Below are 19026 nucleotides of genomic sequence, written 5' to 3'. Positions count from 1 at the left end.
TTGACAGACCACGATGCTTTGCCAGAGATGGCCTGCATCTTCCACCCTGGGGATTCCGGGTACTGGCTAAGGCTCTTGCTGCCACTATAGTGCCTTTTTCAGGCAAGATAAAAATGACAAATTCACCACCTTAACAGGAACAGGCAAGCAAATACTGAGGATAATGCTACTCAATGCTAGAAGTCTAAATCTCAAAATGCACTCCCTCGAGGCACTTCTTAAAATGGAGAACATCGATATCTGTGCAGTGACTGAGACCTGGTTCAAGGATCCAGACCACACCCCTGCATTACCAGGTTATAACTCATACCACACTTTTTAGCCACCAAACCTGGACCGAACACCAAAGGCGGAGGTGTGTCCATATTCATTAAGGATATCCACACCTCCAGGCTAGTTGCTCAGCATAATGCATCTGAGGTTATCCAAGTGCAACTAACTCTGGGCAAAACTGCAATCCAAATTGTAGCTTGCTATAGATCCCCACCATGCCCCAGGATTTCCATTCCTCTTTTCTTGATATACTGGAAAATATTAAGGTTCAACCAAACACCCTAATAATGGGTGATTTCAACTACCCCACCATTAACTGGGAAAACTACTCATGTACCAACTCCTTCACTCAACGCTTTCTGGAATTCATAAATTCCAATGACTTGAATGAACTTATCCACACCCCCACCAGGGGCAACAATGTTCTAGACCTAGTCATTACCAACATGAGTGACCAGTGTTCCACAGCTGAAGTCAATTCCTCGTTGGTCATATCCGACCATAAGCTAATCACCCTAGATATCCATATCCCGCCCCCACTCCCCATTAAGGAAACCAGGGTTAAAAATTTCTCTAAAGCTAACTTCATGCTTCTTAAGACAGAAGTGGCAAACTTCATGACACCCATGCAGATGGACAATACAGTTACGACTGATGAATCCTACACAGATGCACTCTATAAGCACTTACACGAATGCATGGATCGTGCCATCCCAAACAGAACCAAAACGCTATCCTCCAAAAAAAGGAAGCCAATCTGGTGGTCCCCAGCTATAAACAAACTCTACAACAGAAGGAAAAAACTGTTGCAAAAAAAGAGAGTAAAATCCCATGAGTGGAGGAGTTCCCAGCTAGCTACGAAAACAAAATTGCCAGTGATTCTAGGAACAACCACAAAGCATTCTATAGCTATGTCAAGAATCTCAATGGCAACACCCAAATCTGCTCTGAGTTACAGCACAACAGCACAAAAATTACTGACCCAACTGATATTGCAAACATCCTGGCAGATAGGTTCAGTGCTAACTTTACCCCCCTCTCACTCACTAAAGGGCCCATACCTATACAGGAAGAATGCAGAGTCTCTGTAGTCACAACTACACAGGTAAAAGCTGCACTCTCTAAAGCCAAAAACACAGCATCCATGGGACCGGACAACATCCCAGGCTGCGCTTTACACGAACTTCAGAACGAACTGGCCCCCCACCTAAGCAACATGTTCAATCATAGTCTCACATTGGGCTTTGTGCCCACTGAATGGCACACAGCAACAGTTATCCCACTCCACAAAGGGGGAGCCACCACTGATCCCAGGAACTATCACCCTATTAGCTTGATGAGCCTGGTCTGTAAGGCCATGAAACGTATCATCATGGAACTCATAAACAAAGACATCGGTAACCTCCAAACTCTGGACCCCATCCAGTTTAGGTTTGTGAAAGGCAGATCATGCCTTCTGAACCTGATCGACTTCTTTGAGGTAGTCACCAAAGCCATAGACAAGGGTAAGGTGGTTCACACAGCCTATCTTGACCTTGCCAAGGCTTCTGACACTATCCCTCTTTCTGGAATTATAGTTAAACTCATTAAACTGGGTATAAATCCCTATGTCACAAGATAGGTTGCCAATTGGCTCACTGACAGAACCCACACTGTAAAAGTTGCAGACTCCAAATCTGATTTCAAACCTGTGACAAGTGGAGTACCACAGGGTTCAGTACTGGGACCTCTCCTGTTTAGTATCTACTTCCCTGAAGTACAGGCTAACAAAGAAGACCTCTAGCTAATGAAGTTCGCAGGTGACTGCAAACTAGGAGCCACAGTTGAGTCCCCAAATGATGTGGACATCCTACAGAAGGGCCTCACTGAGACAGATGCCTGGTGTCAGAGCCATGGTCTCAAGCTCAATGCCAAAAAGTGCAATGTCACCCCCTTTGGTAAAACCTCTGTACCCATGAACTACCACATACCCTGCGGTCTACTTAACGCCAAATGTGTGATAAGAGACCTTGGGACCCAGGTGGACAATAGTCTATCCTTTGATAATGGCATCGCCACAGTAGTCAGGAAATCCTTCTACATGGCACACCTCATCACAAAAGGGTTCTCATCCAGGAAAAAAGAGGTCATTGTTCCCCTCTACTCAAAACTCATTAGACCCATTATAGAGTACAAAGCCCCTTTTGCAATGTACCTCACAAGACAGCTGCAGCAGCTGGAAAGGCCACAAAAGTACCTCACAAAGAGGATTACTAGCCTCAAACAGATGCCCTACACTGACTATCTCAAAAAACTCCAGCTTCACTCCATAGCATATCACCTACTCCAAGGTGATCTCTGCCTAACATATAAAGCTGTGTCAAACCCAGAGCTGTTGGACACGCTACACCTAAAAAAATCCCAATCCCTCCGAGCTACATGCTCTAGGGACCTAAACCTTGTCACCAGAATAAATAGGACATGCTGGAGGGATATATTCCTGTCCCAGAGACTTCCGATACTCTGGAACAAGCTACCCATGTATGTCAAGCAAAGTTCCTCATTAGCACTCTTCATGAAAAATCTTGATGAGTGGATGGGAAATAGGAAATACACCCTGGGGATCACTTCTGTGGCTCTGCTCAACAGGGGCAAAGGAAATTAACTTTCTTTGGTTGCGTAAGCCAGGGAACCTTGTTGGCTAGGCTTACTTAGGCCCTTGGAATGATAGCCTAGTACCTACCTAACCTATGAACTTATATATGTTTCTATCTGGTTGTAAACCCTGGACTGAACCTCAAAATGGTACAAGTGGATCAGTGCTTTACCCTGTCAACAAATACATCATTCATTCAATGCATCAATCTCAGCACCATCCTACAGTATAGACAAAAGTTTGACTCCAGTCATACAGAGTCAGACATCTGTGTACCTTTGTAGACTATTCTCTAGCCTTTGAACACTACATAGTAACAGTACTTAGGAAATCCTTCTGTATAGCCCAATTAAACATTTAATATGTATTTCATATAGGACAAAAAAAGTTCTCATTTCACTACACTTTGCCCTGATCCAACCAATAACATAAAGCCTCTATTAGTATATATCTATAAAACATCATACAGCTAAAAAAGCCCATAGATTTCTAACTACAAAAATAAGAAAAAAAGGTGATAAACTAAAGTCTCTCAGCTATCAATACAAAACCTTATACTCTACTATTTTGTACTAAGGACCCAACCTCGTTTGGTTTTCTACATTTCTAAAAATCAAATGTGTTCACAAACCCTCAAACTACAACCATTTTATCTCTATCAATAAATAAATAAGACAAGATAGGTGGACAGATTTATTATTACTCAATGTGTTCATTGTTTCAGGTTAAGCTGCTACAGTCATCAATCTTTCTATTATGTACAAAACAGTGATAACCATAATTCCTTTTAAATCTAACCATGCTGATTGGATGGGTGCCTGCAAATTCATCATACATTTGATTTGTTTTGCATTCTGCTGACAAGTGACACCCTATGAGGGTGAGTATTGGCAAAGTGATTATGGTCAATGGACTGATTCTGGCCTATCAAAATGAAGGCATCCAAAATTGCAGACCAAATGGTGGACCATTTAAAAATATATAAAAATTTGGTACTGCAGAGCAGTGCATACCAATTCTGAACTGCAAGAACCATGGTGTGGATGATGGAAGCCATGACAGGAATAGCAGCAGTAGCTTATGTTGATAGCCATTGGTAGAGCCAGTGTTCACAATGTTGTGTGTCATACTACCTATACTATACAGAAGGAGAAACTGACACCTGTCCTACTATCACACAAAAGTCTGATAAGACATGGACCAATTTCTCTGAGTAGATAGGGATGCAGTAAGGGGCCTAGTCAAACTTGCCCACCCACAATCAAAATCCTGGTGGTTGTCTGGTGTGCCCAATCATGTGGATACAATCTTATGGGTAGCACTGATCGTCTTAGCTACAGGTACATTCCATGAAGCTAGGGGTGTCATATTAGGTGTACCACAGCCATACCATTTAGAAAACACGCGGTTGTGATGCTGTGGTAGCGTTGTCGCCTCACAGTAAGATGCTGTCCAGTTCAATTCTCAGCTAGAGCGTCTTCTGCGTGGAGACATGCATGAATTGGCGTACCTTCGTTGAAGGTTGTGCGTCAGACCTGGCAAGCCGGTACGTAAAAATCAACTGCCAATCATTAGCGGACCGGAGTTCCACTGTGGCGACCCCTAACCGGGAAAAGCCGAAAGACACAAACATGCTACAGTATGTGGAAGAGCATAAATGGTTGCTCAAGACAGCGAGGAGTTGAGAACCAACAGCGTATGGGCTATTTTGTGACATCATTCATTTCTCTGATGTGCCAGGAAGTATAGAGTGTACCCATGTTACTATCAAGGATTAATCAGATGCAGATGGCCTGAAATATACAAATTGGAAGGGGTTTCACTCCATATCATGCTAGGTGGTCTGTAATGCCCAGGCTATTATATGTAATGTGTCTGTGTATCACCCAGACAGTTCATATGATTCACACATTTTGTACACAAATTGGAAGGGGTTTCACTCCATATCATGCTAGGTGGTCTGTAATGCCCAGGCTATTATATGTAATGTGTCTGTGTATCACCCAGACAGTTCATATGATTCACACAAACCCATACCAAAGCTTGCTGCAAGGACATGGTCTACAGGGTCACTTATACCAAAGCTAAGGCATGACAGTGACTATTGGCAAGGCCTTCATGGTTATTAGGCTGAAACAGCCTTGAAACTCATATGAATCCTATTTGGTGCACTGATCAGTCCACACTTACTAAGCTGAATACCAAAAAGAAAAGGAAAATGTCTCCCTTAAATTGCTAAACTGTAGCAGCAAAAGCTGCAGTCTAATCACTCTAATCTACTAAACCTATTCATTTGACAGAGCTTAATCGTTGGCAATGAATGACAATTGACTGCTGATTGTGATCCCTGACATCTTACAACCAGGATAGTTGCCCCCTTTGGCCCATGTAGTTAAGGTACTAGTGGTACCTACCCTGTGAGTGAAAGAATGATAAAATAATGTTGTGGTACCATAAAGTATTTTGTTGTAAATAGCAAATATATTGTAAATAATATGTTGTAAACTGTTTTAAATGGGTTTGTGTTGAGAGGTCGCCAAAGAGAGTCCTGTTGCAAAGCAATAATCTTATTGTGTGATGTATTAAAAAGAGAACTGTGTCCCTGGCAATTAGGCATGCTGCCTTATTGATGCAGGGACATTTCTGCCTTGAACAGAGGTTCTGGTAAGTGAATTGTAACAAAAGAAGTGACAAGCTGGAAGAACCTAAAGATCATGGAAGCTTTCTACCAAGAATCCAGACAGGAGGAAGTTGTGTGAATTCTCCTTGCAACTGCAGCTGAACTAATATGGGAGACATTGCAGCTTTTATTATCTTATCTGTGCTAAAGAAGTATCTACGCAAATATTTTTCTTGTGGAATAAAAATCAGATTATTTTATGGAATTGCCTCTGCTGTTTTGTTTAATACCATGGATATATGACAGAACCATTGTTAGTCAATTTATCATTTTGAAAAAGTGCTTGTTGGTGCAAGTTTCTGTCTCAGTTTGCACTACAGTCAGCATGTTTAGTCAAATGCACCATGTAATTCTATGTGCCTTTTAATTTGGACACTGTTGGAGTTAATATGTATAACTACATCTTCCATTAAAAAGAGGATTTTGTAGGGGGTCAAAATGCCTACAGCAACCCAATTTAATCCCACACCACTACAACTTAAATATATACTAACTCTGAGACTCAATAAAAATGGGGGAAATGAGATACTTCTATAACCTTAATGTCTGAAAATCCAACAATAATATGCTGAACTCACATTTACTCACCCCCAAACATGTACATAAAGAAGCACAAACATTTCAAAATATCTCACAAATACACATAACACAGGATTCACAAAGGCTTGCATGGAGTCTAAGAGTAGTGTAAGACTCCATGCAGCCCTCGCGATCCCGGAACAGACCTAAAGTCCGTGTAAGAGACTAGCTAAAACGTCTCTTACACGGACCGGGCGTGGATATGCTAAATACCTCACTTGCAGCCAAAATGCATGCAAATGAGGTATATTAGCGATCCACGAAGCAGAAAGCAGTCCGTGTAAGAGATGTTTTAGCTGCAGAAATGTACTCAGTTGACAACTGAGTACGTTTCTGCAAATTCCACAACGGAGCCATGTCAGCTCCAAAAAAAGGGTGCATATGACTCAGCCAGCATACCAATGGCCAAATATGAGGCCATTGGCAAAATAACCCGATGCCAAAATATTAAAAATATAATTTTTTTCGGCGATCATTCATGTTTAAACGCAGCGCAGCCCCGCATGAACGGGCTGCGCTGTCTAAAACATACAAACGAAGGTTATAAACCCACAAATGTGGGTTTTATGCAATACAAGGAATGACAATGCAGGGACCAGCAGACCTAAAACAACATGGCCACCGTGTAGTGGTTGCTAAGGGGGGAAGCTGAGTCTAAGAGATGCAACTAAGCATTAGTAGGCAATCTTATGTAAATGAGTGTTAGGATACTGAATCCCACAGTCACATAGCTGATGAGCACTGTCTGAGTAGTGTAAGAGTTACATAATGGGGAGGAATAGAGTAAGAGGTAGGTGACATCACAGGGGGGAATGTTAGAAACAAATGCATCACATTGGAGGGCAGTGTAACATGACAGATGACAGACACACATCAGGGAAAGAGGAGTGGCACAACATAAGTCAGGGAAAGTCAAGAAATGGAGGGTGTACACTGTCCCTACACTCAAAGTTTCTTGTTGGACGTGCATGCGCACATGTGCGCATGTGTAAGGCAGACTCAGCATGTGGGAGCGTGTTGGTAAATGTTTAACACTGTCTGCGCGCGTGTAAGGCAGTGTAAGCACCTGGAAGCCTGTTGCCTGATGTATAAGGTTGTTTGCGCGGGTGTACGCGCGTTTTAGCACGAACAAGCTGAGTCTAAACCATGTAAGTATGTGTGCGCGCATGTAAGCCACTGTGAGCACGTTTCTGCTGGTGTGCACATTGCTCCCCCCTAAGGAAACAGAGAGGAAAGAGGAAACAACAAAATTACTAGGAAGCTGACAGGGAATACTGCTGGAGTTAGCAGGTGAAAACAATTGGAAGCAGGCAATTACACAGGCAGAATAGAAGCCCAACCCAGCACTTAAAACTCTGCAAACAGCACTGCAGGATGTTTCTCTCAAGAGACACTGAAAGACAGGAGTAAGCTATCAGAAGTTAAAACTGAAAAAGCTGAACTCAGAGCAGAAATGCTAGGGGCTGCCATAGCTGTCATAATCAGACATAGGCGAATTGCTGAGGGTGGTGACAATGCAGATGCTGCCAGACAACCCACAGTGAGGAGACAAAGAAGAGTATACAGGCCCAGGGTCACCTACCATGGGTTACATGAGCTGGAGATAGTAGAGCGCTACAGAGTGGACAGAGACCTCCTGCAGCAAATTGTTGAGCTCTGCAGGCCACGCCTCACACACAGAACCAACAGAGGGGAACCCATCCCAGTGGAAACCAAGGTATGTGTTGGCCTAAGAATACTAGCAACAGGTACCTTCCAGAGACCAACTGGTGATATGATGGGGATATCACAGGCATCAGCCTCCAGGGTACTGCACCAGTTCCTGGATGCCATGTCAGTACATGTTGGTGATCATGTATATTTCCCCAATGCCCGTGAGGTACTGGCCAGCAATATGCGTCTCTTCCAGCAGATAGCGGGATACCCTGAGGTACTTGGTGCAATAGACTGCATGCACATATGCATCAAAGCACCAAGCGGTGAACATGGTAGGGCCTACATTAACCGCAAGGGTTACCCCTCCATCAACTGCCAGGTCGTGTGTGATGCCCAGGGCATAATAATGAATGTGTGTGCTGGCTGCCCTGGGAGCTACCACGATTCCCACATCTGGCATTTGACTCAGCTGTACCAGACATTTGCCAGTGGGGACTTCCCACATGGACACCTAGTGGGGGATGCAGGCTATGCACTGGAGCCGTGGCTGATGACACCCATCAGAAACGCACACACACCTGAACAGGAATGCCATAATGAGGCACACGCACAAACACGTAATGTCATAGAGCGTGTGTTTGGGCTGCTCAAGTCACGGTTCCGGTGTCTGGACACATCTGGTGGAGCCTTGCAGTACACACCAACTACATGTACCCAAATGGTCATGATATGTGCTATGCTACATAATATGATCTTGCGAAAACAGCTGCAGCTGGACCAGCATAGGGCCGGGCAAAACAGCCCCCACCATTGCCAAGGCCATCAGAGGCAGAGCCTGACTCAGAGGAGGAACATCCTGAGCCTGCCCCAGTAGGCAGAAGGAGGCATGCCCAGTATGCCCTGGCCTTAGCAAAGAGGCAACACATAGCACATACACTGTCTCAGTAGGAACCCTGGGAATGATACCCCCTCTGACTCACTCAAATAATAACATGGATGCCTAAAATGACCTGACCTGCTGACACACATGTACAGGGAGTGTAATATGTGCATCCGACAGAGGCAGCCCTGCAGCACCACCTGAGGCAGGAATGCCATGTGTCAAGTAATACCCTAGGGTGTATAGACTAGTATGAACCTATGAACCTATGATGATACACATTATGAAGGACAAGCATGGTAATCCCAAGTCTTCCTCAACTGATGGTAGGAAGTGTGTTGGGAATTCACACATATGCCCTCGATCACACAAATATCACAAACAACATACCAAACACACACACACACATATTGCCAACATGCATCCTGACAGGTGCTGTGCAACCACCCCCCACAATGAAATGTATCTACCCCAGCAGACTGCTGCCTCCCTGACATGATGTCAGCCTTACCACAGGAAATGTACACAAAGAGCAGTGTACAACAGCACTGGTTGATGTCAACAAAGGTGTTTCCTGAATGGATACTAAGAACCACCACCCCAGAACCATGAGAAGCTTGGTCTGCACAGCTATGGAAAGGATCAGCATGTACTGCAGACATACAGATATTGTGGATCTACTGACACCGGACACCACCCAGTGTGGCTGTCTTAAGAGCAGATCATGCCCCTAAACATGTATGGGTCATGTGAAACAGTCATGAAGGCCATTGATGAGGGCAACGTGGTCCACACAGCATAGCTGGACCTTGCAAACGCTGCCATACAATACCCTATGTGTTCATGATAGATATGCTCACCAGCTAAAATATGAACACCTATGTCACCAGAGGTGATGCAAACCATACCACGGACAGAACTGACATGGTCAGACATGCTGCAGCCCACCAAAAACATGGCACATGCAACACATATTCACAAAGTCAGTGTGCTAAACAGTCACAGCCCCAAAGGCCAAACACAATGCCTGACACACTTGTAATAGGTGACTCCATAGTCAGACACACTGACGTCCCACTCACCAGACTGAACAAGGAAAAGGTCACAGTACGCTGTCTGTCATGTGCTAGAATCTGCCACATAACACAAGCACTGAGGACACCCCACAGCAAGTACAATCATGACTCACTCATTGTCCATGCTGGTGTGAACAACCTGAGATGTACCTCCCTGGACTACATGAAAAGAGACATACTTGAGATCTCAGATTAAGTAGCCCAGGCCGGTATGACACTGACCCTGAGCAGTATTCTACCCTCACCATAGTGCCTTGTTTAGGCAAGGCTCAAATGACAAACCTATCGCCCTCGAACACAAAAATGAAACAAACTAAGGGTAATGCTGCTCCATGCCAGAAGTGTAGCCCTCAAGATGCACACCCTTGAATGTCTTCTCAGTATCGAGAACAACGATGTCTGTGCTGTGACTGAAACCTGGTTCAAGGCTTGTGAGAGCACCCTGGCACTATCAGGTTTTACCTCATATCATGCGTTCCGGACCCAAAATCTGGAATGAACCACAAAAGGAGGGGGAGTATCCATATTCACAAAGGATACCCACACCTCCAGGTTGTCGGCAATGCACGAAGCATCGGAGACCATCCAGGTGCAATTAACCATGGGCAAAACCACCCTACAGTTCGTAGCATGCTCAAACTCAGGAACCCCACACAGCCTTCATGAAGACAGTGTAGAATATGAATGTCTCTCCAAACACAATCATATTGGGTGACTTCCACTACCCAAACATAGACTGGGAATATTATGCAAGCCCTAACACCCTAGCCGAAAGGTACCTGGAGTACATAAACCCAAATGCTATGGAACAACTAGTCACCATTCCCACAAGAGGAGAAAATATACTAGACCTGATCATCACATAAATACCTGTGACCTGCAGTAGTTACCATGTCTGACACATGCCTTGAGTGGATAAATGTTATTTGCAATGTATACCAATATGACTGTGTCTTACTGTGCAGGGTCCGCACGCGGTATGTGTCTATACAGTGTGGGTGTATATGGCAAAATACCTACAGCAGGGGCTACACATCTGGTCTGGGCCATGTAGTGTACACGTGGTCGATGTACAGGTGCTGCATGTTCCCACCTGTTGTGGTAGTGGTAACATGTCATTCCACTGCAATTCAGTGACCTCATGCTGTGAACCCTTCAACTAGTGTGTTGTAGCTACAGTAATGCTCATGCACAATGTGTGGCTGGATGCAGTCCAGCCATATAAACACAGTCCTTGAGACTGTCATATTGCCAGTGTTGTTACGGAGGATAGGTGGTCTGCCTGTGTATGGGAGGGTAGTGTGTGCCAGGCTATGAACCAGATGGCAGTCCGACACACTGTTAGATGCACATGAGTAGGCCCTGATGCTTTGTGCTGTGCCAACAACCTGGATGTGTGTGTATCTGTGGTACCTTGCGATACCACCCCCCTGTCCATGTGTGTTACATGTGTAGGGGACATAGACACACACTTATGTACATGCACACACACACACACACACACACACACACACACACACACACACACACACACACACACACACACACACACACACACACACACACACACACTCTTAGCATACAGTCACTAAAGAACCAAACAATAATGGGGGACAGAGGCCCGAAATAAAAAATATATATATTCATACAATTCACTTTGAAAGTTAATACAAAAAATCTAAAATATTAATAGAATTGACTCTGAAAGCTAATAGAACATATTATATATTAACATGCTTTCTCTGAAGAGTAAGAAGTAAGACATTCTAATGACTGGCATACTGAGTAACTAATCCTGACTGAGGTAACAGGAAACAATGTTTTGAGGGAAAACATGAGTCAAAATCAGAGGTCTTTGGCTAAGAGATAACACACATATGCATAAGTTATGTATATTTTATTAGCCAGGTTAGTCCCAGTAAACCTATGGCTTCTTTTCACTGAAGACCCAAGTTAGTATAAATGCTGACCTGGGGAAAATTTGGTAAGGGTATTGGGGAAAATTCCTCTACACTTTTTGATAATTAATGTGGGATTTCTACATCCACCTGAGCTACCACCAGCTTGTGTAGATTGGATTTTAGTTTAACATGTCGTTCAAATAATGACACACGCAAGAGTTCAGCAATCTTCTTATGCTGCACTGCAATATCTGTATTTGAAAACTGAAGCCAAATACCCACTGGGATCATATGCACTACAAATACCCACTAGGGTCATATGCACTACAAGTACCCACTAGGGTCATATGCACTACAAATACCCACTGTGGTCATATTCACTACAAATACCCACTATGGTCATATGCACTACAAATACTTACTTAATCTGTATAAAGGGTCTTACAGAAAGACTGGCCAGGAAATTACCACCCAGCTTAAAATAAATCCTGTATATCACAAAAAATGTCAACCCTAATGCAGTCAACAAATATAAAGAAAAATAAGCTAATAATGTGTGGAAATCTCACCCATATGCAAAAGTAACTACTCACACAATACACAGTAAAACTGACAATAACAAAAAAGTAAAATAAAATAAAACCTTGAGTGCAAAGCGTTATACTTTTTAAATTAATACTCTATTTAAATGTTAAAAAAATGCAGCAAGCACACGAAATGCATCCTTTCCACTTAGTTTCTTCAGTAATTCCACTACACACAAAAGATGGCATACATAATTCACAGTTTAAATAGGAATCTCCCAAACATAGAAATGTTCACTTACCTGTAATGTCCCATTGTGTGGTACAATCAAGTTATGTGAATTCTTCTTGTAGCCACTTGCTTCTACATAGCTGATCATTTCTCAAAACTGTTTTCACAAAACCAACCTACTACCTAAGCAACAAAACATGGCCATTATATATAAAACTTACTAGAAAGGGACAGAAATTCAGCACCCCTCCTTTTACAAGTCATACTGACTGTAAGTCATAAGCCTAGTACCACCAACCACAAAAAAAAAAACTTCTTACAAAATAGCAATTGATAAGAAGCTTGCATTAATCTCTTCGACCTTCTGCTATGACTAAGTTGTCAGCTGAGGTGACTTCTGTGGAAAGTGACAAACATACATCACTTCATGAGATCTCCCAACATCCCCACCCCGAACAGCAAAAAGTCTGCTAACCCTCGTCTCACACAAGATACATTCCAGCAAAGGCTCAAATCACTACTTTAAATAAATAAATAAATAAATAAATGCATTAAATGAATCAAGTATTTTTAAACAACACGCCATTTAAAATTCTTACTCAATTAAAAGAAAACCATGATCAATGCAAAACAGCATAGTTATGGAGTAATCAAGCTGAATACAGCCATTTTCACCTCTGTTGGCACTTTATTGTTTAATCCAGTGTCCAGGGTGAACAAGTCTTTAACACATTTCCAAGGATAATGGCAGCAAGCTTATAATATTAAATGAAACTGAAGGGAAATTACTCTTATTACATACAGTGGGTGTGTGTGTGTGTGTGTGTGTGTGTGTGTGTGTGTGTGTGTGTGGGGAGTGAACTGAACTTTGCAACTATTTTTATAATTGTAATCAGTCTTTTACTTAATGTGGATTTTCTTTGGAGACCATCTGCAGAAATTTAAAAAAAAAACTGTGTATACAGTTTTAAGTGCAATGTTTCTCGGCCTGCAACAGACATTGAACAGTTATAGAAAATTATTAGAGTGAAAATTTGGGGATCTACAAATATCAGCTACCCAAAACGAAAGTTGTAGGATCAAAATCTGTTATGAGGGGAAACATATTCATTGTAATAAACATTTTTACAGATAAAAAGATCTGTAAAAACTAAATATGTATAATATTTACTGCTGCAACACAGTTTAGCTCTAGAAGCAGTTTACAATGTCAAAACATGGATAGAAAAAAAAGGAATTAATCCTTAGCACAGGATAGCAACATATCATTACATATAGAGGAAGATTAGCTAAACTGTGAACAAAATATACACTTTAACGTGGTATTCAAGCATTTTTCTTATTATGTGTGTGTCATGCAGCTGTGTACTACTAAATGACATGTCAGATTTTCATAAGTTAATCTTATTAGGAATCTTACACTTTTACCACAGTACAATAAAAAAATTGTACCTCCAATAATGTCATATAAGGTGGAGTTCCAAAAAAGGGATAGAAAATTATATAACTTTACATTTTTTTACTGCATGAGTTGCAACAGAATAATTTCCAATGGGATGATGACCTCTTTCTTCCTGGATGCAAACTACATCTTATAACCAAGGGTTTTGCATCCAGGAAGAACGAGGTCATCATCTCTCTCTACTCACCCATCATTAGACCAGTCATATAATGCCCCATTTGGCATGTATCTCACCAGGCACCTTCAACAGCTTCAGAGGCCACAGAAGTACCTCACAAACAGGATCCTGGGCCTTAAACACATGTCCTACATGGGCAGACTCAAGAAATTTCAGCTATTTTCAGTCTCTTATCATCTACTTATAGGTGATCTCTGCTTGACTTACAAAGCCATGTCTGACCCATACCTACTAGAAATGATGCACCTAAAGAAATCCCAATACCCTGTACCACAGGGTCCAGAGATCTCAACCTCATTTCCTCAATCAACAGAACATGCTGGAGGGATGGGTTCATCTCCCAAAGGCTGCCTATACTACACCTAAAATGCCAAACTACTGCACCTAAAATTAATAATACTCTCCTAATAGGACATCTCAACATTCAAAGTATAAACAACAAAGTATCTCACCTTCATGCCCTCCTAGATATCCATTCTTTTGACATTCTTTGCCTCTCAGAGACCTGGCTAAAACCTGACACTAAAGATACAGAGATTTTACCCCAAGGTTATAATATTGTTAGACTTGACTGTTCAAAACGTAAAGGTGGCGGAGTAGCAATTCTTTTTAAAAATCAACTAAATATCTCCACCCTTCCAGCATATCCAACCCAGGATAACAAAGTAGAAGCCATTATAGCAAAACTTCATTTGAACACCAAGAAATCCATTAACATTACCTGCATGTACTTAACCCCAGGTAATAACATATTCATTCTAGAAGCCTTTCTCAGCTGGGTATCTACTACTTACCCACAAGAAACTATAATTCTAGGCGACTTTAATATAGACTGGAACAGTATCAATTTTGAAAATCCTACTTCTCACATGAACCTCCATGGCTTCACCCAAACCATCACCTCAACCACAAAAATCAATAAACCTAATAATAAAGAAAGTATTCTAGATTGGATTCTCATAAACAAAGTCAAACAAACTTACATATTAGGAACACTGCCAGATGATGTCAGCGATCACTCCTTGACTCATATTACAAGGGAAAAGACTGATTTTCCAAACCTCCCTAACATTAAAAAATACGCTCTACTAAACATTTTAACATAGAACTATTTCAAAAGGAACTCAGCGAATGCCACTGGAATCCCCTAAAATTACTTCCTCTTGAAAAGGCAGTATTATACTTTAATACTACTTTCTTATCCATACTTAATAGACATGCTCCCGAGCGCACCATTAGAATGAAGCCCAGTATAGCCCCATGGCTCTCTAGGGAAACTAAAAATCTAATTCTCTCCAGAAATAAGGTCTGGGCTAAATGGAGATGCTATAGAAATAACCCAGACCTGCTTCATTTCCGCCAGCTTAGAAATTTGACAAAAAAAGCAATAATTACTGACAAAAAAAACTTCTATTGCAAACTTCAACTGACTCATCACAATAATCCCAAACTCTTCTGGTCCTCAATCAATAGACTCCTGTCCCCAGGAACAACCAAAAATCCTCCCCCTCTTAATGCAGACCCAGACACCCCCCCCCCACCTAACAGCAAATGCTTTCAACTTCTTCTTTACTGACACTATTCAATCCCTAGCCAGACAAATGAACAGCAACAACTCCTTCCCTCCATCTAACCAAGCTAATTCTTCCCCTAACTTTAAACTACAACCTATCTCTACCTCTTTCATCTACAGACTTATCTTTAAACTGAAACCTTGTACCCCCTCTGATGACAAGCTCCCTTCTCTTTTTCTCCAAAAGGCTGCAAAAGTAATCGCATACCCTATATCCATTCTTATAAACAGGACAATCCAAGAAGGAACTATCCCAGATATCTGGAAAGTGTCCCACATTATCCCTTTACACAAAGGTGGAAACTCTATCGACTGTTCCAACTATAGACGTATTGCTCTCCTTTCTCCATTAGCACAAATTATGGAAAAATGTATTCACCAACAACTGTTACAGTATCTCTACCTACACAACATAATAGCAAACTGTCAACATGGCTTTAGACCCCATCATAGTACTACCACTGCTCTACTATCCTTTGTTGACACCATCAATAGGAACCGCAACAATAACCTTCTCTCTTCTGCTCTTTTTGTTGATCTCTCTAAAGCATTCGACATGGTCAACCATTCCACATTAATCAATATACTTGCATCCCTCTCCTTAGACAACCTTGCCATTAAATGGTTTAAATCTTACCTTAGCAATAGACAACAAGCAGTTCTATGGGAAAACCAAATTTCTTCACTGTTACCTGTAACCATTGGTGTCCCTCAGGGCTCCATTCTTGGACCACTTCTTTTCTCCCTATTCATTAATGATCTACATTTAGCAATCCCTCAAGCAACCTGCATACAATATGCAGATGACTCCACCCTGATTTGCTCAGCATCTTCTCCTACTGAACTTTTTTCACTTACTCAAAACATCGTCAACACTGTAGAAACATGGTTTTCTACACGCTATCTCCTTCTCAACGCCAAAAAACTAAACTTCTTCTCTTTACTCCTACCACTCGGCCCCCCCCTTAGACTTTACCATCTCTTCAAATAATGCCACTGTCATATCACCTGAAACTACAACAAAACTGCTAGGAATAACTATTGACAATAATCTCTCTTTTGATCAACTTATTAACAACACTATTAAAATAGTGAACAGAAAAATAGGATCCTTATATAGAATTAAACCTTTCCTAACTGCTTCTACCAGAGCTAAGATTGCCCACTCACATCTTATGTCTACACTTCTATATGCTTCACCTATTTTCACTAACCTTAGGAAAGCCAACCTTAACAAACTGGCAACATCCTATAATAACCTTGCCAGGTTTGCCACTAGCAACCCATTCAGAACCCACCACTGTGTGAACCTGAAACAACTAGGTTGGCTGGAATTCCAAAACCTTCTGTTAATCCCCCAACTTATCATTGCTCATAAAATACTGTACCAGCCCAATAACACCCCATATACTCTCAAAACTTTTAATCGCCTATAATAATAATCTCAACTCCCTTCGCTCCTCTAAGAAACTCATGGCCAGTTTAACTAAGGCCAATAACTCAGCTGGTGACTCTCTTTTCTCTAATACAGTAGGTAGGAGCTGGAATCTGCTACCCAGTGAAATAACACTAATCACATCTTCACCTCTCTTCAAACAATAAATCAAAAATTACTTACAAAGTCATTGGCTCTGCTCATGTACTGAACCTGACTAATCTTCTACCAGTATCTTGTCTTCCCCTCTTCTACTATCCTGCACTCTCTTAATTAGTCAGTGTTGCGTCTACTCCAACTCTTTTATCTTTTTGCTTTTCTTGGCTTAAAATCCATTAGGTCTTTTCTGTTTTTCCTGTACCTACACATCTCTTAATCTGCTTCCTTTTCTACTCTCTTATATATATGCTGCTCTTTTTCTCCTATACTACTTAGTACTACTCCTTTGTTTAACATCAAGTCTCTTGTCCACTGATTTGTTACCCTGTACTACATGTTAGTCATCTAATCCTTTTATCCATGAATTTTTGATACTTAAATATATAATATTTTTTTACTTAGGTACTTTAATAACCATTTGTGCTTTTGCTGTTGCTGTTTCCTATTTTGTTTTGTTATGATTTTCATTGGATTTTTTTTTTGTTTGTATTTGTTTTGTATTTTTTGTATTTTTGTATTTGTGTGGAGCTTTTCTCCCCGGGCCTCTACTGAAAATGGAAATATATCCAGCTAGACTAGCCCGGTCAACAAATGTAAAATAAATAAAAATAAAAATTGTCTGGATAAGCTTCCTATTCATGTCAAGCAGAGCACCTCACTGGCCCTCTTCAACAGAAATCTTGATGAGTGGATAGGTAACAGAAAGTTCACCCAGAGATCCTGCAGTGGCTCTACTGGGTAGAGGCAATGGGAACTAACATCGGGTGGCACAACGGCAGGGCAATTTTATGGGCTAGGCTTGTAAAGGCTCCTGGGCCATTAGCGTAGTACACACCTATGAAGCTATGATATTATTTAGTAAAATTCTTTGTGGACCCAAGCACTACATTTCAGTTTTACAGTAGATGATCTAGTAATTGTATGGAAAGCTGTATGCACACACTTTGGAAACTTTGTAAATATTAACAGGTGTCTAGTTACTGAGATAAAAAATCCTAAAACATTTCTATAAATGGTACAGAAAAACATTTAAGTAGTATAGAACAAGTACAGTTGTGTCATGCTTACCATAATTTTAGATGTTCGAGTAGATCAGTGTTGTAGTACAGATTATTGGCTCCTCCTGCCATGCAGAAGTTTGTGATCATCCCTATTTCCAGAGTTTTTACATCATCCCTCACTGATTGACATTTGAAGACTGATATCTGAATGTTAGGGTATAAGGCAAGCAACCATAAGCACAATCTTCATCAGTGTCTGAGCCATGAAGATTGCAAAACCCTACTAGATGTCATAGTTTAATACAGGGGATAAGGGAATATTCCAACCATGGGGTAGATGTAGAAGTAGGGGGGTGATGGTGGGTATTCCCTGCAAACCAGAGACCATCACCCCCATAATGAGGAAGAGGCCATTAGATAGAGGGTAAAGACAGTGGGTATTCTGTGCCCTCTACTAATATACTAATGTATTACAGATGTGCTGTAGTGAGGTGTGTTATATTAGTGAGATATTACACTAGATACTCTGCCTTATACTAGCAAAGTAATACACTTAATATTCTGTGCCTTATACTAATATACTAATGTATTACTGATGTGCTGTAGTGAGGTGTGTTATATTAGTGAGATATTATGCCAGATAGTCTGCCTCATACTAGCAAAGTAATACACACAATATTGTGTGCCTTATACTAATATACTAATGCATTACAGATGTGCTGCAGTGAAGTGTGTCATATTAATGAGATAATGTACTAGATAATCTAGCTCATACTAGGAAA

Source organism: Protopterus annectens, chromosome 3.part0, assembly GCF_019279795.1.
Source record: "Protopterus annectens isolate FY-2018-M chromosome 3.part0, PAN1.0, whole genome shotgun sequence".
Classification (NCBI taxonomy): domain Eukaryota; kingdom Metazoa; phylum Chordata; order Ceratodontiformes; family Protopteridae; genus Protopterus; species Protopterus annectens.
The sequence above is the reverse complement of the archived record's forward strand: the minus strand, read 5'-3'. Positions refer to the sequence as shown.